Source organism: Bombus affinis, chromosome 8 (genome assembly GCF_024516045.1).
Source record: "Bombus affinis isolate iyBomAffi1 chromosome 8, iyBomAffi1.2, whole genome shotgun sequence".
NCBI lineage: Eukaryota > Metazoa > Arthropoda > Insecta > Hymenoptera > Apidae > Bombus > Bombus affinis.
In genome coordinates, this window is record NC_066351.1 from 8863302 (window position 1) to 8884246 (window position 20945).

The following is a 20945-nucleotide window of genomic DNA, read 5'->3' on the forward strand; positions in this document are numbered from 1 at the left end:
ATCTCGTTGGTTTGCCGAATCTCGTTCCCTTCCGATGTCATATATTGTTTACTTTAGCTGGACATGTTATTTTTTTTTCGCTGCGAAACTCGCTCATATTTGCATGCGTTTGTTTGCTATTGTTATAACAGAATTTTATACGAGCAAACATTTGAAAATGTTTGCTCGATGCTTTCTTTCTTGTTTGCCGTGCGTATGAAAGCTGACGTGGAAACGTTTTGTTTCCTAAGTACTTGTCAATCGTTTTATGTGATTGTGACTTGTAAAGTTTCGCTAACAGTTATATTCAATTGCGCCGGAAGATCCTGATAAATTCCTAATACCTACATAAGCAGTTAATTTCCGATAGTTCACACTGTAGCATATGTGTCAACTCTCTTTGGAACGAAGTATTTTTGATCTTGCACAATACTCGATGGAAATAGGATTTGATTTCTGTTTTCGAAGAAAATGAAATATATTTTGTTATTTTTCAAAATCAGAATAGTTGCGTCAAGTAAAATGACATTTTCCCTTTAAATAATACAGAATAATACAGAAACATACACAAGGTGCATTCAACGAATTGCTGTGTGTTCGTGTCGACAACGTTGTGATAAGCGGGCTAATCCCTTAGCCGCTTAAGGGCCATTGCAAACATACCTAAGTGTGAAATGTACCCTATTTGTATGTATGTAAAATAACATCATGTTTCCAGAAAAATAACGACTTTTGAAACTTCGTTGCACAGTTTTTCTCATTTAAATTTTTATAAATCCCATTTGCAACCCTGTCTCGCATTCGGCGTAATTTAGTTTTCTTCTCCTAAAGGGGAAAGGTTCTCTTCGTAACGTGAAATGAAATGTAAATCAGAAGATTAAATGTAAGCATGCAGATTGATTTAAAAATTCTATCAGTATCACATATGTTAACTAAAAATGTCACTGAAATTTGCCATTATTTTTTCGACTAATATCGTAAAAAAAAAATTAATTTGAACAATTTTATAAGTATACATTTTTGGAGCATGAAAATTTGGAATGCAAGTAGACCAGATAAAATAATTTTTGCTTCAACATTTTTAACTAAAAATCGGTTAACTACGATCAATGAATAGTCTAGTTAGTCGGTTCAATTGTGAGGATCGAATGTTGTCATGCATTAACTGCAATCAGAGTGTGTTATTTCCTAAAACGTTTTTTAACCGTACATTCGGTATAAATTTGGTTGCGTATACGAGATAGTGAAGTTGTAGCTAAATTGTAACAGTAAAATATGATGAATAATTCGTAAACATAGGAATACGAATGGAAGTAGTAATATGATTTGTTGCATCACAACACAAAACTGGCTAAAAAACAAAACGAGGGATAAATCGGAGTTTATATAAATGTTTTTATTAACTTTGTAGTTATACTTATCATATATTACGGAATATTATTTGAAAAATAGAAGAATGTTTCTTACTTCTTTGTTATAATGAGCTATCATAATCAGTGTTGTATATTTATAATTATACTCATTAACAAATATCCCGATATTCTATTCTCTATTCCTTTATACTTTGGAAAATAAATATTCTTTTTTTCTCTCTCTTTCGTTATTAGACATAAAAACGTTCTTTGTTTTGCTTAAAAAAAATCGAATCATTCTGAGTTTGTTTCCGTTACCTTGTGCGCTATACACGTCGTGCTAAAGATTTTCCTTCATGGTATGCGGATATTGACAATCACCTATGTCTATAGAGTTGAGTAGTAGGCAGTCACGATATTTTTAGATATTATCGTGATAACATGTAAGGTCACCTTTTTTCTGGGTTTCTGATCAATGCTTTCAATGATTATCTAATATTGGTATAATTTATGTCGCGACACATGCCTTAAATATATACACTTGCGTTGCAATATATAATAAGTAATTCAATTATTTAGATATGATCATCATAGATATTTAACAGGATCAAAAATGCATTTTCTGAAAATCAGATATTTTGAATTACGTCACTTTCGAAACAAAAATTGAATATGATGAAATATTTGTAACGGTATTTAAATATTAAATTCATTACGATTCATAAACCTTTGGTATAATTATATTTCTCGTCCCTACTGATAGAGTTTGTATTTCCAGAGAAAAATATAATGATCTTTGATACTTCTGATAACAAAAGGATATACTATATTCGATAATGTATACGGTTATGACAAAATTCTGAAGTTATATCGCTTTTTGTCAGAATACTATACACCATTGAATTAATCCTCGCGCAGGAAATATTGAAAAGTACAAAAGAAGATCGTTCAAAACGAAAAACTTCCGTCGCTTTTGTATTAATAAAAACATTCCGGAAATTATTTAAAATAGATCATCGAAGTTCGAACAAAACACGTAAAAGCGGAGTCGCGCTATAAACGGAAAAAAAAAAAAAAATAAAACACGGAACGTTCAATTAATTCGAAAGTACGATATTTTGCGCGGAAACGAAAATAACCCCTGTTCGAGGGTTCGATACGAATCAGCACCATCGCAATTTCTACCAATTAATAATAGCAATTATCTATAGAATTAACAATGCCAACAGTTGTTACGACATAACAGCGACTGCAGTGGCTGTGATCAACGCTCAATATTGAACGTTACTTTATATCGGCCGACGGTGTAATTAATTAATAATCAAATTCAAACGCATCCGTGAGCAGCGGTAACGAACGAGCTCGGTCAGAATGAAGAGTCGTGTCGATAAATCCGTGCTGAAACCGAGACTACCAGCGAGAGGTCGAAACAAGCCGCAATCAGGCGGAAGGCGCGGAAAACGCGAAAACTTAAGCGGAACTGAATAAAGTGGCCTCGAAGCAGCCCGTTGGCAAGAGGCCGGCGACGACCGGGTGGCAGAGTTGGGATGGAAGGGTGAATATAGAAAGACTGGCTGGTTACCACCCCTGCAAGGTACCTATGTAGCATTCAGCGGCGCGGATGGTGGTGGCGCGGCCTGGCGCGCCAACTAAAATTGAATCTGCGGACGAAACTTCGGTAACCTCGTCAGGAAACCGAAGCTAAAGCCATCCATCGCCTCCGCTTTCGTCGTCGGCCTCTTTCCCATCGGCGTACCCATTGTCGACTTCTGTTCTATCTTGGAAAATTGCTGCCTCTTTCGTTCATTCTCACCTCTCGCAGCCAATGTTTCTTCTTTTTTTATCTCATGGTTCTCCAACACGGCCGCCGCCGACGTGATACCAAATGCATTCGTTCTATCGTATACGCGTTGATAGATCGAGGCGAGGCCAAAGGAAACTGGAATTTCTCGAGTTTCTCTCTGTTCTTCGAACGATTGGTCCGAACTTTGTTGCTCGTTAATCTCGTTGCAGAGTTTAAGAGCCATAGATAGTGATACTTTAGCTGGAATCGTTAATGCGGCTCGTTCATAAATTTCCAGAGTTTATGGGATCAATAATTTCAAATAGTTCTTTCGAGAGTAGTAATACTTGGTAAATTACGGTATTCCTTGCTAATCGTGATATTTTTCGATTTAATCCTGCTCGTGGTTTCGGTCAGAAGGTGTTACGTGTTTCGAATTCAATTATGTTCTACGAAACGAACATCTTTCTTTACAATATACCACTTGCGTTTCACGCGAACAAAATGTTTCACAGTTCCATTTTACCGTAACGCAAATTTCCGGGTAGCAATTGTGTAATTGGACAAGGCCGGTGCTCTCACTATTTGAACCTTTTCAGTATACACGTTTTGAAGTGAGCACAGTCGAAACACTGGTAAATGCTGACAACCTTTCGTCCAACTCAATTTCTGAATTACGACGTTCTTCGCTTGCGTTTGGACGAATTTCGTGTAATGCTAATGGGTGCCTTTTCGCTGTTACCAATATGTAAACAGCTGAAAATGTTTACAGGCGCCTGCTCTCTGATAAAATATCTATATCCATTCGACTAAATGTAAATGCTATATCTGCATTTGCGATCATCGAGACAAATTTGAAAAATAAATACGATGCTATGAAAAAACATATTTATACACTCCCGTGATACTAATATATGTATCAATATATTATTACATTTAAACATATATGTTGGATTTAATACACAGAGAATAAGACTTTTCTTGCGTATCATCATATTCTTGCAAGACTTTATGTTAAATAATAGAAAGAATTGTACACTACGGAAAGTTCCCCCTCTTCTACAACAAACTTCACTTGAAGCTCCTTGAGTGGACGCGAGAGCGCTAACGAAATTTCCGACCTATCTAAAGGGAATAATTTCGCGACGAATCCTTTACACTTTCGCTCCTTATTCCTATAAAACATCGGTAAACAGAATTAATTTTCTTATCAGAGCACGTTGCTTCCCTCTCGACGCCCTTTCTCCCACCCGACGCTCTCTCACCAGTTGTAAATAATTGAGCATTCCATCTCGTCAGCGTAGCGCAGTTTCGTGCCACTGGGATGTCTTCGTTATCCCAAACGAGTCGTTTGGTCGCGAAACGTGGAACCTTAACACCTTCGTGAAAGCAAAAATTCCCTGCTCCCAGAGCGGTCGATGTATCCGGCACGTTGCGTGCGTCCCCAAGATAAGTGCTAGAAGCGTGCGAACGTGAACGAGCTAAGGAAAAGTAACGGAGGGCAGGGGAGCAGGAAATGGGTAGCTCGATAAAGAAGAAGAACGGCAAGCTCGCATTTTGATGGATCTCGACGACGAGATGACCAGCAGCATCTAATCCTTAAGTAATTAACAGGATTGATTCACGTTGGAGTCCGATACGGGGCCAAATGCCGTGACGTCTGGTGGTCTTCGATAAATTCCATGCATCCACTTACCTACGTAGCTAACGTGCATGCCACGCAGGTAGTATACGTGGCGAAGTGGCACGATGCCGGGACTTGCGCCCTTGTTACGCTCCCACGACACGTACACTTGCGATGTAACGGTAACTACAGTTAGTACGTGCTAAGTGTGCGCGGCTAGGGATTGCCCTATTGGCAGCTCTACGTATTCCGCGCTCTGGATTACACATACGTGGATAAACACGCCTTTGAATGCTGTCGCGCCATGCATTACGCCGATTTATTCCTTTTTCTCTCTATTTCTTTCTTTCTTTTTTTCTCCCGTTTTTGACTCGGATAAACGTTCAAGTTTCTCGATGCTAACAGATTCTATCATCGAGATACAGCGATGTCGTTTATTCATATGGTGGTCAACTTTACTTTTATGTTTTACAGTATTAATAATACAGCTAGTGTTGTAAATAGCCATGAAATGACATAAAATAAGCAAAAACGAACTTGTATTATTCTGTGTGGTTTTCGATTAATTACACGTTTGCAGATTTTAATCGCATTTCGTTTAAAACACGTGGTTCTGACGTAAGTTAGTATAAGATTACGTTATATTCAAGAAAATATTTTAAGGACTTGCTTCGTTCGATTAATATAAGACTATGTCTGCCAAGAATCATTTCTAAGAGATGTTTGACTACTTTAGTGGCAAATTCGATGGAAATAACGATATCAAGTAGAGTATCAATTATTTCTTAGACGTACCGTCTGAATGAGTATGTAGACGTATGTACATGTATAAAGCAATACATAATACACTATACTTAATGTTAGTGCATTTGAATACAATCATAAATAATAATATTAAAACTGTCATTAAAATGTCCTACGATTTTCTTTCAATCTTGACTAAAGTCAATCGATAGAAAAGTTGAAGTATAGGAATTTGAATCCCATATGTGTATCTTCTTTCTAGCTTTTTTTCAATAAGGTATAACCGAAGCAGATCTTAGAAGATTACAGAGTCCCAACGATCGTTTAACGTCTTTGTTCGAAAACGTAAACAAACTCGCGTTTATAGAAAAGTAAATTTACAGAAAGCCAGGGAATATCCTCTTACTGCAAATCCAGGTCTAAATATATCGTTTCACGATAAAGTCTCCGATTTTTCTCAGTATCTTCTCTAAACTTTTATTGTATATCATCGCGAGTAAGCGATCGTTTTCTTCGTTGTAACAATATACAGGCTATTCTTAGTTACGGAACACGACTTTAACGATTATCATGCGTCCTAGATAAAAGATAACGGTGATAATCAATAGCTGGGAATTGACACGGACATAACTTTGCGTATTCGAACTTGGAAGTTACGTAATCAAATATGATTTAGAAAGTTGGATTTCGATATCGTCATAGAAATTTCTGACGTTGCTCGGCAAATGGCCGCGAATGCTGAGACGCGTGATTTCGATCAAAATAGTTCATTCGTGTGGCATTATCGACGATCCGTATAATGCAACTATCTCTCCGTTTGAACGAACCTCTATTTCGCAGCGTCGATAACCCGTAAAAATCACTTTCCGTAATAATGTCAGTTGCCGTCTTCTTTCGTTACTTTTAATAACGAAAGAGGGTAGAAAAGAAACTACGTAACAGCATCGTGTGGTTTAACGAGCAATTTCGAATAACCATAGGAACACGAGGAACGAGCTAAATTTCACGATGCAAAATCAATGCGAGCGCAATTTGTAATCAGAGCCTCGTCGCGATCGCATGGATGAAATTGCCGTACTCGACTTACAACAACAACGAGAAAATTGGAGCGGCTGTGCGACAGTAAATACCGGTCGAAAAAGAAACCCTACGAACAAGGCGTATAGTAGTCGAGACACGAGAGAAAGGTTCAAGCACTCTTTGAATTCTACCGTCCTAGAGTACTGTGTAGAACTTTTGAACGTACCGACAAGAGTACGCTGATGACGTTCCGAAACTGAACAACGGTGTATACAGCGGGTACATGGCCGTAACAACGGTTTTCATTGTAATCCAGATACAAACCGGTACGTGCTAAGTACGCACAGTTAAGAGTTCCCCTTGTCTAGATACAACCACTCGACAGATTCGGTTTACCCGTGGTTGACGAAACAGAGATATCTATTCCTGGTGAAATTATTTTTCCGCGACGTACCGTTGAACGTTTCGTCGTGGAAGCTATGCAAACGGAATCGCGGAAACAACGAGACGGTGCGTATTAGAAGGTACACGCGGTTCTGCATGCAATGGAGAGCACTTACGGATGATAGAACGCTGTACTGTTTCGACGATGCGATACGCAACGTTAAAGCACGGGATGTAAAGGATTTTCGTTGAAACGAAGAAAGATTCTGGCAGGAATTTCGTTCGAGTCGCGACTACAAAGTCCTGGCCAACAGCCAACCCTTTTTTCCCGCGGCTTTGTCAAGCCGGCGGCCGAGTTATAAATTTTTAATTGAGCTATAACGTTTCGTCGGGGCTCACGGTAAATGTTTATTAGCCGGTAATTACCGGCAGATAATTGCTCTCGGCCGCTGGTAGATCTCTTGGTCGGGAACGAAGTCGCGCGAGAACGGCCGGTCACGAACGCTAATCGAGAAAAGTCGACATCCGTAATGGGAGCAATTAATTCCTGGCGATCAACGTTATTACTTTCACGAGCATCTTAGAAAGCCGAGACGTATATTCCAATTTCTATGCGGGTCACATCCAGATCAGCCGGCCTTGCTACTCTCTCTCTCTCTCTCTCTCCCCCCAACTTTCCGCCCCCCTAACCCCTCGCATACCCTACAAGAAGTTAGCACTTCTTTTATGGACGCCGGAATTGGAACACAGAATTGCGGTAGTTTCGCGGCAAAAGTATCAAAATGGTATGTATGAAATAAAAACGGATAAAAATTTCTGAAGCTGTTGGTTTCATGCAATACCTCGAACTACGCCGGAACCAGCAGGAGAGAGGAGACAGCAAATCGAGATAAATAAAGACGATTAGAGAACGCTGAGTTTATTTAGTAGGTTTTTGCCTCGTGGCAATGTGTCCACAGAAATTGTCGCCGTATCGCGAACACGACGTCGGGGGAGTTGTGTAAACCGCAAAATTAATTTGGCTATTTTGTTTACACGTCGATGAGGATGTAAATACATTACACATCGAACAAGTATCATAAGAAGAGAAAAATTTGTCGACATTCATAGCTGGATAACGCGCGACGGTGCCTACATACTTTTTCCTTTCGTCGGTTTTTTCGTTCCAAATAGACGATAGAGAGAATGGAATGCTGTTTAGACGAAAAACGAATGGAACGTGAAGGTTCGACGTTATCGGCTTGATAACCGTGTCGAAACATTAACTGGCTCGCAGCTCCCTTCTCTCGAATACAATAATTTGATGGATGGGCATTAAGCGGTTTAAAAGAGCGCAAACCGAACAAGGATACCGACCTCGCGCGACCGTCCTAACGGCGAGAGTGTAACTTTAGCGACGTATATCGTTCACGGATTGACAGGAGCAACGGAGCATACTCGGCGGCACAATGTACCGGTTAAATTTATCTTAGAGTCGCGCTCGAGTGATAGTGCAAAGCCATAAATCTGTAGTATAAAGCGGTACCTGATTTGTTGCCGGCTGTTGCCGTGTGGGTGAGCGTAGCTGCTGCGGTCAGCTTAGGCGGTTCTATCTTCTGCGGCATGCTGTGTGCCGGTATAGGTCCAGGATTCGTCATGGTGGTCATCGTGGTGGGCATCATCAAGGTCGACATAGTCAGCATCTTCGCTAGGTTCCGATTTCGCCGTGGCGAACTATTGTCTTCTCAGCGATTCGTCACGTGATCCAGGAAGGATTACTAGTCCGCGGCACCCAGCGAATTTTCCACGGTGTTATATCGTTCGATCGGGAAAACAATACCGTTGGATAGGTAAGACAGGTAAGATAAGTCGTGTGATTGAAAGCGTACAGGATGTGCGCGTAGATCGTACAAGTGACAGCGATCGCAACTTCCGTGGATCAATCGCTGACGTTAATGTGCCGTGAACGTGGCATTACTCGATCAGTAATATTTTAAACTGACTGTCGAAAGCTGTCGTACGTTGTTTCGACGAGATCAAGAAGTCACTGCATACTACCGTCTGCGATCTATTTATCGCGACGTCGCCAAGATCGCGGTAACTCTTTTCCCTCGCGGCATTACTTTACATCGCCGCACGACCCCACTTCGACCTACCGATATCTCTTGACATCTGCTTCGTTCAAGATCTTGTTCGATTTTCTCGAGTTTGCTTCCCTCGAAACTTTCTCGGCGTTTAACCTTTTTCTCTGTATCGGCGATACCGTCACGAATTTAATCTTCAACTAATCACGAAAATTTCTCCCTCTCTCTCTACGACGTTCCTGCGATTTGTATCGCAATTTCCAGTACAGATCTCTCGATCCACCGTAACGTAACGAGCGTGTCGTTTTCCAAGTAATCACACGTGATCTCGGTCCGCTTCTGATCCTCCGAATCGAACCACCACCGAAACTGCTTCCGTTTCTCGATCGTTTCTCACACCACAAAGTTTCCTTTTCACTCGTTCGTACGGAATATTCGTCTCACTTGCACTTGACCCCGCTCGCGATAAATTACTCCGTCAGTTCGTGTCTATTTTACAGCTGGAGCGTGGACGCACCGTTGTTACGCAGTGGCGTGCGTGAAAACGCACGCGGTGCTGCGTGCGTGGCGCGTCTACACCGTGATGGGAGGGCCGACGCGCGTCGTGCCGTCTGTTGTCGTTGACACTCGACTGATCTGCGACGAGGAAACGTCAACGAGTTGCGAACGGCTCGGTATCTCGGCGTGCACGAGAGAACAGAGGTGTTTGTGTCGCAGGGGGAGAGAGACTACGTGTGTGTATGTATGTGCGTGTGTAAGAGGGAGAGAGAGAGAGGGTTGACAGGAACGGTAACGACGACGGCTACGTCGACGACGACTAGAATGACGGCGACGACGTTCTCTACGCTCTCCACGCTGCTCGCGTTACGTCACGTCCGGCCGAGCGTAGAGTCGGAACTCGTCTGGCGGGGAGAGCGCGAAGGGACGCCTGCCTTTGCCTGCCTGCCAGCCTGCCAGCCCTGGACGCCCGCCGTCGCGACGCCCAGAGGCGCCGGCGTTCCCGAGCGTCCGCGGAATCGCACGAGTTAAGACGCGAGCCAGCAGTCGCTCGCTCGCCGCCAACCTGAAAGGGTTGCTCGATGCGTCCATGCACCACTGCTCTCGTCCTTTCGAATTATTCACGCTTCCTCCTTTTTTTCCCTCTACTTGTCTTCCGCTCGTTTACTTCCCATTTCTTGTTTCCCCTCTTTTTTAACGAATATCGTATATGAAACGTTATTGTTACGAGCGGTTGAATTTTTTCCTGGATTCGTAGTAGTAATGTATTTCTAGATTTTAGCGAGGAATATCGTAATAGAAGCATCGTTGTTTGCGATTTTTCAGTAAAAGTAATTAGAATCGATTAAATAAATAGAACTCGGATAGATAAATTAGATAGAATCCATTGAATTAATGTTTAGACTATCAAAGTTTCTGAGGGCGGAATGGTAGAGGAGAAATTGTTTTTTTCATTTTGTCGCAGTTTTTCTTTTCCGTTGTATTTTGCCTTTTTTAAATGTACTTTTATCTGCCAGTAATTCGTACCAATTGCATTGAACTTACGGCAATTTATTTCAAGCAAAGCAAACCTTAATTAGGTAAATTTTTTAGCAATGAAACTAAGAAATAAACTAGGTTATTCTTCGTATATAACAAATGAACAAATCAATAGAACACGAGGTATCTATGATATTTATATATCGATGCCATTATTATATATGATATATCGATAAATAGAGCTAGAGCAGGTATAGAAGAATTATATTGAAATTATATACTTCTGTCTTTTCAGAATAAAATGTTAATTAGATTTTGTATCGAAAGTTTGTTGTAAAGCCGGGTGCGATCAGCTGTGTAATAATCTTTATTTTCTATATTTTACTTGATTACATGCGATTTAAATAAAAACAACAAATGGAATGTAAGCTTGGATGGCAATCATGTTATTCGAATCACATTGTATCGGTGAATGCCATTCGTTAATCGCAAAATCGTTTTATGTAAATTGGTTATCACGAAAATTGTTATTATTCTAATAAATCGCTAATTAATGTATCAGTAACTTACATTTGTTATTGGTACAGCCAATAAATTATAATCCTAGTAAATTTATCTTATGAGTGCATTACATTGTTATACGTCAACTTGGTCTTATATTAGATAACGTCAATAGTATAAAATTCATTAATTAATAATACTCTGTTTACTGACTTCAATCAAGTTTTTCAATTATCGAAAATGTTTAATAAGATACATTTCGAAACATATTAGAGGTGCTTATATAAAGCATTATTTTCTTCCATACGAATATTAAATTTAATCTAAATTTTTCAGTCGATTATCATACGTGCCTCTTATCTTGATTCTTTCGAAATGGTCAAGATTGCGTGTAAATTTTCAATTTGGATGATAAATATAATGTAAATACCGTGTATAGTACTTTATCGATTTCCCTGTTTGCTTTCTAGTATTGATTCAATACCAAGTACAGTTTTCTTCTTCAGTTAAACTCGTAATACATTATTGAATATATCACACATATTTATGCGGATAGAAATTACTTGTACTTAGTGTATTAATCCTTTTACATTAAATCGAAAAGGAAATCAGTTGTTGTAATAAGTAAATGATGTTAAGAAAAATGGTTGAAAATTTGCAAGCGATCGAAAGATGATATCGATAGACATTTTTAACATTTGGGTGTTATTTGCACGTTTTAATAAATGCTACATCCTTCATATCTATAGAAACGGGAGCTGTTAAGTTTGACTGGTGTTCAACGCGATTGTATACGAAAGTTTCGACCTACGAGACGCGTTGTAACTGTTCGGGATTTGAAGTTTTTTTTTTTATTTAATTCTTTACATTCTCAATTTGTCCAATTTGGACACGTGGAAGAATTTTGTAACTGTTGGAACTTGAAGTGGCCATCCATTTTTGACTCGGACAGCACATTTATCTTTTTCGGAAAATTCCGAACTTTCTACCTGCCAAGTTGTAAACTTTACGATGCGGACCTCATTAAGAGGCTACTAAACAATTGAAGTGCCCGATGGGTCAGGTCTAAAGTAAGCATCTGGCATCAATCAGCAACACCTGAGGATACGCACCCACGAGAGTACACAATTGCAAGATTTGAAATAATAGATTCCCATCCCATAAAGCCAGGTAAGAAGGAAAACCCGGGAACAGAGAGTTTGTATATAAGGATCAGACGTAGCTTCTTAGACAATTCTACAAGTCTTCCTTAGAGTGTCATACTCTTCCTGTTACTCAAAACTGCAACTAAACTAATTTAACATAACAATATTCTGTATCTTAACTTGCTACTGATTCTCTTTGTGTATACTAAAGAATACAAATAATTAAACTAAACATACTACTACGCATCTTTAATTTACCTCCACCTTGAGTGTTAATCTCGTTCAAGATTTGCGATATCAACTGATCAGTTGCATCTGAATGATCGCCAATTAATTGAGAATTCGCAACAGTGACTTCGAAGGAAGCGTGTTCGCTTAGTGCCATCTGCTATGCAAACACTTCACATTATGTCCTGGAAATATTCGCTTCTCCTGAAGTCTACAGATGTTTGAACTTTCGGCGATTGACAGCCCTATTTCCATGTCTGGAAGAATAGTTATCGACTACTGCTTTGAAGTGGTTTGTGCGGAGCCCCTTGATAAAAGAAAACGAGTTACTGGTAATTTATTTGATTTTTCAATAAAAGATTCCGGTATTTATAGAAACGTAGCATTTTGCCAATACTATATCCATTATGTTTATACAGTTATTTTAAAAGTGAAATGCAGGTGAAACTCATAAGAGAAGTGATTGATGTGAAGCATGAGTTTTTAAGGAAAGTAATTTTTTCTTCCATTTATCCTTTAACGTTCAGGATTTTCATAATTCTCCGAGTTCTTTTCTTAGGACAAAAATGCATTTAGGGATCTTTTTCTTGAAAGTAATTATGGACCGAGTGTCTTGTAAATTATATATCATACAATTTAAAAAGTTCGCCACGTATGTAATACAACCGCCGAAGGTGAACCGTGGCGCAAGCTTAAGTATAAACGCTATGGTATGATTTCGCAGATCTGTAGCGAAATCTGCTGCTGAATCCTCGAACAATCTGCCCGTAAGGAGTATACGCGTTCGCAGTGTTTGTAGCTGTTTGCCTTTGTGTGGAAAGTATCTTATCGTTGAATCTTCAATATTCTTCAGGAATTTTCGACCGAAGGTACTGTTACCAGAATAAATTTACTTTCAAAGGGAGTTCCCTACTCTCGAAGCAAATGGTTTTACTTACAATCGTATGCCAAGAAGCTACGTCGGATTCTTCCGCGTTTATTTAAAGCAATGGTATGCATGTCTAAACGAAAGTATGTGTGCATGAAATAAATGAAATAAGTTCCAGAAGATACCCTTATAAAAATTTTTTATACTTTTCATTTTCGTTAAGAGAAATTCACTTATTCCCTCGACATTTCATTTTTTGCTTTATAGTTGTTCAACGTTGCCCATTATGTTTAAATCAATACTCGTATTTTTATTCCCTTCTGCAATTAAAATATGTAAATCGTTTATGCTGTATATGGATAATTTTATTTTTCATTTTATCGTATTTTATATTGTGATTTAAAGAATAAAATTGGCATATCTGGAAATGGATTGCTTATTTCAGTATTTAAATGACAAAAATTTTATTTCTACAAGATATCCATTATTTTAGGTGTTCCAAAAGAATGTTTTTCTTTCACCAATTAATACATATTTATTTTTATTTTCGAAATGTATTTCATGTAGAAACGATTAATTAACGAAGGTACTCAGTGAAAAAGGATTTAATGAATATATTAGCAATGTATTTATTTCGCAATTATTCTGCGAATTTAATATATAGATGCTATGCAAATGTGCAAGAGGAGTAATTTTTCAATTTATTGGAAACTTTATCGTATTTTATTATTCTCACTTAACGAACATTTGGACAAATAAAACGTTTGCTTTCAACTTGTCCGACAGTTATATAGATTTTCCCCTGTACGTGTATCATTGACCATTGAATGCTACACGAGGGATAAAGTTCACAAGTTCGTATTGGAAGTACGTAATATTAAAATCAGTTATTTTATTGTCTTTCACTTGTCATATAAACATTCCTCGAGTAATTAGAGTTCATATCCTGCAATTCATGACTAATGTTATTATCTTCTATTAACGACCTCGATTGATTAATAAATGGATATGGCAAACAATTATGGAAAGTGTATTTAAAACTTTATAGTTGAAATTCTCAATAATATATGTATATTTATGTATGAATATCTTCATATGCTAATATGTAACATTTATTATATGAGTAGAAATTTCTGATATCCCTTTCAAATATATTAATTAATACTTTAAAACAGAATTATATTCTATAATAGCTCTTGTAAATTTGCACAGATATTTCAATCAAGTATAACGTTAAGGAAGATTTATACGTACTACTGATAATTTAAACAAACTCAAATGTAAGCATAAAGATATACATATCCGAAAATATAGTAATAATGTAGAAATATACTAAATTAATAATACTATAAAAATGTAATGATTGGCTTTTTATTACGCAGATCGTACTAGAATATAATATTTCTCAGAACTTGATATTTTTTCGCCACAGATTGTAATAGAGAAATCTGCACTTCTAACGTCAATTTTATTTCTGTCAAAGTCTGTGTGCATTACTCAGAAATAAAACTTAAAATTGAAATGACAATCAAGACGTATCTGTACAACTCGTGAGATACTTTCGAGCATTTGTTTACAATACTTTATCTTTCTGCTTGTATGTAATTCTTTATCTGGATCGTCAGACAATCACCTAACATTACATGTTCGTTACCTAACGTTACGTGTTATTGTTAGTGAAAGAGATCGCAACGTCTGACCCAATAACGTGTGTATCTACTTACCCATTAAGTGGCGCCGCTCGCTGGTGCTGGATCGAACTAGAGTGATTGCAATGCTACTCTCGGTTCGAATACTGAAAGGATTTCACCTCTGTTTTCGGTAACATTGATGCACGGCAAGGAAAGAAGCTACGGAATATATTTGCTCAGAAATCGTAATTCAAAGTAACAAAGTGATATGTTGGTTATGAGTGAAAAGAATCGTATTAAACGATTATTGAACGTAGTAATTATTCTCTCCTGTTTAACGTCAACATTGTACGAAACACGACAAGCACGAGTAAATTAATTATATAACCAAGTGTTGACGATTAAAATTAAATATGTAAAATTCGAAATTTTCAACAAAGCGTTCAGATTTCACATTTTCAGAATTGAAATGCTAAAATGAAAATTGCAATCACATTTACTTAGAAATTCCATGGATATTTTAACTCTCTTTTGATACAGTAACTATATTATCTCTGTACTGCCTTGGAAAAGCAATTTGAAACGAGCGAAAAAGAATATTTGATGGCAATTAAAAATTCACTGTTGGAGAGCTCGATGTTACTAATCGTAACAACCATGTTCACGATATTTAAATGTGGACAGTGCAAATAAAGGAGCTTTTATTAACCACGAAACAGTTTAAAATTTTCTGAAAACCGCGAGGATTGTTAATAGAATTCTAGAAAGTAGACCGAGGTGCCGGGAACACGGTTGCGATCATAACGTTTGTTAATGATAATTATAATTTATGGATGCAACCGCTTGTGGAATTTTTTTGGAGCATAATTTCAAGCGACTTATTTAAGGCGTGTTTCTATCGCGTTAAGTAGAGTAGAATACGTGACACAGAATGGTCTTTTGTAACACGCAAGTTTATTCTCAGCTTCGTCGCAACGAATCCGGGTATAATTAATCGTCGAAATTGTACTGCATGCCTCACGCCACTGTTTTTTTTCTTTTTTATCCTACGCGAATGAAATCCGTACAACGTTTCCGGAAAGAACCACCGCGTTACACGTGATCCGGCTAACGAAAATATTTCTAGCTATCATTACTTAGCGTGATTTACAAAACTACTTGCACGAATGGTAGCGTTCGCGAAGTGGAACGGGAACCGGCAGGCGGCTTGAATGTACGATTTGTTTAAAAAATAGATCACAAGCATCGACATCGAAAGGGCTTTGCGTGTACGCGACTCAGCTCCCAGTTTTTAAAACAGGAAACGCTTTCGATGTGAAGTCCGAGGATCCGAATATCGATGTACGTTTTACATTATTGAAAATACACGTTTCGTGACAAGCTAGGATTTTTAAAGTTTCGAGAAGATATATCGAATTTACCTTTTCGGGGACCAGCGTGTAGCGCAAAACTTTTTTACTACTCTTGTCACAGCGCTTGTAGAATTTTTAAAGGATGAAACAAATGTGAAATATAAAAGAAGATGAAATACGAGCGTTGAAGATTGTTCCCTGTTACGTAGATCTGTATTTAATAAAATTCTCATATTGTCGTTAATTCTGATATTAAACAATGATTTTATAGGACGAACTTCACTAGGGCTTTAATTTCGTAATGGTAACATTAAACGAAACGTTATTACACGATTAAAATGAAGCTAAATATTTGCAGTGTGATGGTTTAAACATAAAGTATACTCAATTGGAAGCGCGAAGCAACATTTATTTGCAAATTCATGTACACAACTGGTGGTGTAGATACTCAAATGTCTCTCTTATAATTTAATAAAATTACGAGTTTCATGGTTTGTAAATTTGTATACAATATCAATTTTATGCTTCGAAAATTAAATGTTTTCGTTAAAAATTTTATACAGATACAATTTCAATACTTTTATTTACAAAACATTTAAGGAAAAATAAAACTTAAATGGTTTGCGCGTTTTTACATTAATCATGAAACCAGAAAGCTTATATTCACACGATGAGAATTCTCCAACGATTAATAATTCCTCCCAAATATTTTGTCCGTTAATCAACTGTACCTTAGTCATTTTCTTAAAACAATGATCGTTGGAATTAACCAACCAAACTCATAGAAATGAGTGGCAGACCTGAAGTTCGAATTCGGACGTGAATCTATTCGTCAGATCGTTGCATTCCAAGGGACCGACCATCCTAAACAAAGAGAACAGTGTATAGAGGAATAATTCCTTTGGAATGTATAAACAGATATCAGAGGAAGGTTAAGTAAAAGCTACCGCAGAAACGTTTATTGCTATCGCCCCGTTGTTATGCGAATCGTGTGCATCGTTATGCATCTTTAATTTAAGTCGAATCATGATGAAATTCCAGAATGTGGCAGGATCACCTTGGTTCCACGCCTTATCCCGATATTCAGAGAATGCGACTAGCGTCCGGAAGCGTCTTAGTGGCTTGCGGAAGAGCTCTGGCTCATGTTCAAACTCATAAATAATTCCGTTTGTGATCGTGGGCGTAGCAGTTGTCGAGTCGATGGAAGGAGGAGACAAACCGAGATGCGGAACGTACACGTGGTGACGCGTAGCCGACCGCCACAGAATCCATGAGCTATTGGCAACGGCCTGCCAGAATACAATCCGCTATTCTTCATGTTCATCGAGACAGGCTTTTTCCTTCGCTTTTTCATCGAGTTTGCTTCTTTCCCTTTATCCTTCGACAAGCAATACATTGCGAAATAACGTGTGTCTGCTGTCACTCAGAAACATATTTTTTCATGCTGTTCCCGTACACTCATAGATCGAACGTATACTATCAGGTAACCAACAGAGTTTTGTTATTTTCTTTATGACAGAGAAGAAAAAAAAACACTTAAAAGTAGAATTTGAAGAGAATCGTTTAATTCGTTAAAATAGTTAGCCCTGTATGCAAATAGCTTTTCGTAATGGGAAATAAGCTGAAGGAAAACTAATCAAGCGAAATTATTTTGTTGTTAATTTCTAACAAAATATTTTATAAAGTCAGGTACAACTCCGTTTTATTTAAATTGGAGAGGTACAACGTTAAATCGATCATTTAATTGTTGCAATCAATTTTTCTAAATTAATACTGCTTGCAGAATTTGTCGAAATCCAATCCTTTAAACGTTAGATGAATATTTCATATTTCAGGCAGACGTGCGGAAATAGCGTAAACAAAAAAATCCACTGTTAGCATTGATCGAATTAAAGAAAAGTAATTTAAAGGTGCCATTGGCTAACGACCGATAAAATATTTTGCAGATTATTTGAAAAATAAAATGAAATATCTATGTAGGAATTCATAAACATACCGTTTCACGCACAGATCGCATAAATATCGAACGATGACGTACAGCCGCGTAATTTTTTCCCCTCCGTTAAATCAGGGTAGCGCGAGTTAACGCGCCATCGTAATTAATTTCCAATTCGTTGAGAATTAAAGCAAGAATCGAATCAAAATCCGAAATCGGTAACGAGTTTATTCGACATTACCATATTTGATCCGCTGCCGTAAAGAAACACATATTTTTGTATGCAGGACGTTCCGTTACAGCTAATTGAATTACACATTTATAGGCAGGATGCTGCTATGCAGGAAGCACGAAAATAACAAAAGCGATAGGGCTCCTTTATCAAAGCAGGGAAAGTACAAGACACGCGAGCGAAAGGATGAGCAAGGTGGGTTAAGAACAGTTACAGGGTAAATAATAAAAGTTTCCTCTGAAGGATACCGATACAGCAGGTTGTACCATTATATTAGATAAGATTCCTCATTATCCAACTAAAATCCCGAACAACAGCGGATGCGGACGCGAGGCTGTGGTAGTAGTAGCGACTATACGCCTCCGCCTTCTCTGTTCTTCCTATCACAATCGCCTCATGCTCTTCGAATTTTCGTTCCGATATGGAATAATGAAAGTAATACGAAAGAAAGAATAAGAGAAAGAAGAGAAAAGAAGAAGAAAAAGGGGAAACTCGCCATGAGTATAACTATTACCTGGCAGCAAATTTCAAAACGGGTAGAAAGAAAGCAACCGACACGATTTTTATTTTCTGCATATTAGTTTAAATTGGCTTCGCAAATTGGCTGTTTTACGGGAAATAACCCGGAGATGGGGTTCCGAAAAGAGGTACCGGCTACAAGAGAATCATAGGATTCCGTGCGACGACGAGGATACGGAAAGAGGAATAAGAGGACAGGAAAGAGGAACGAGGAACGGTATACAGATGGAAGTAGATGGAAGGATGGAGGATAAGCCTCGGGCGATTCGCTCGACATTGCTATGTTGCGGTAATTGTAGCTAATTAAGAGCTCGAACTCCCTCCTCACCCGCTCTCCCTCACTTACTCACTCTGTCTCTTGTCTCTCTTCTCTCTGTCCTACGGAACACAAGATCCACTCTGCGTCTTCTCCAGAGGGTAGGATGTAACATCTCATCCGCTGCGTCTTTTCATCCGAGTTATCCCTTCCTCGTACCCTACCATCTCAGATGCTACATCAAAGTGATGGTGCGTTAGCACTGTCAGGAGTTAGGGCAGTTTCTAAACAGTCGCTAGAAGCGCTTTCTTTCGGCGTGGATTTTAATCTGTTTTTCATTAAACCAACGTTCGTTGCAATCTATTAAATTGGACGATTTAGTAGCGTAGACGATATAAAGAAACAGGGTCAATAAATGGAGAATACATGTAAAAAATTCCATTTTTCTTCATCTCTTTATTTTAATGTCACACTTTAATGTCACTCACTTGTAATTGATGACTAAGTTAATTGAAAGGAGGATAGCTTTGTATCTACAAATCAAGCCTTCCAGAAATAGATGTCTAATTTTGTAAAAAGTCAAAGATACATCTAATGGCATAATAAGTGTAAAAATACATATTTAAGTTTTAAAATTGCTTATCATAATCTGTTCGTACGTAAACAAACTTTAGAAAATATTTATTTGAAGGGAATTGAATACGGGACAGATTAAATGTACTCGATTAAAGTTACTTATATATATATATTGCGAGTATATTATACATCTCTTCATTTATTGTGTACGAGGATGTATTGTCTGCCTAATTTGAGAAATTTTTAACGAACCTCAGATCTATAGCCATATTTCGACCGTTAAAAGTATCGATTTCCGTGCTAGATTTTCATTTTTTCTTTCTTTAACTCTCGGTATTTGGTATTTTACAAATTAATATATTTCGAATTATTATTCACCTGTTTGGTTCTATATTCTTAGTTCCGTACTCGTGAATGAAAGCCACACGTCGCATTATGTGTTTCGTTTACAGACGTCAAAGGACGAAGTTCATATCTATAATGATATTATAAATGAACGCGAACAGCGAATCTTCGGCCAATTATACATGTATAGTCGCCAGCTGGTCTGTCCATTAGCGTGCTCCTTTAACGAGTTATCCACCTCGAAGCAGGATATTGTCTCGCAAGTTTCACCGTCGTTACCACGCTCGCTTAGGTTTGATCGATGACTCCTCCATCGAGCTGATAGGCGACATCGGCTGCAACCCAGCTTGTACTAGGTATAGGAAGTTCATGCCTCTATCGCGTATACACATATGTCAAGCGCAAGACTAACGGGACAGCATGTCCGCGTGACTATACAAGCCGCAATGATGTATATAAGAATTTATAGCCGGCCATTAAATTACACTTTTCAGTTGCTCAGGGAAAAACGATGAGCTCTTCTTCGAGCAAATTTGATAACTTGTTTACGAGTAACGAAAAAAAGTACGCGATAAAATTTAGCAAGATTTTGGTGAAATAACTTTGAAAACAGAATATTCGAAATTGGAATACCGTTGTTGAAGATGTTTGCGTTACATTTTCGAGTGAAACTTCCTGTTCCGAGAACATTGAGTTTCGCACTTTGTTTTTCGGAAAACGAGTTTTAGTTTTGGCTTTTAATTTTTTTCTTTTTTTTTTCATTTTCTTCCTTCTCTTTTTACAGCCAATTCGATTGAACGAATGTATGTGTACATCGTGTATTTGGTTTTTTCATCACTCTGTATTTTGTGTAGTTTATAGAGAAAGTCTGGGTCATGGGGAATCACTCGACCAGGTAAACAATTGTACGATCGTTTCACGCATCAGCAAT

General features: G+C 38.0%; 1 protein-coding gene across 8 annotated transcripts in view; it reads right to left on the reverse strand.

Annotated features, from left to right (window-relative positions):
- The window catches only part of LOC126919557 (nucleolysin TIAR-like), a 583207-nt gene that overhangs the window by 236141 nt on the left and 326121 nt on the right, over window positions 1-20945 (reverse strand). The window contains exon 1 of one of the 8 annotated variants that reach the window (XR_007711698.1): window positions 8412-9880. The exons of the other annotated variants lie outside the window; for them this stretch is intronic. The gene's annotated coding sequence lies outside the window, so the exon portion shown is untranslated. Of the gene's footprint in view, window positions 1-8411; window positions 9881-20945 lie in introns of those variants that run through there. 8 annotated transcript variants of the gene reach the window in all.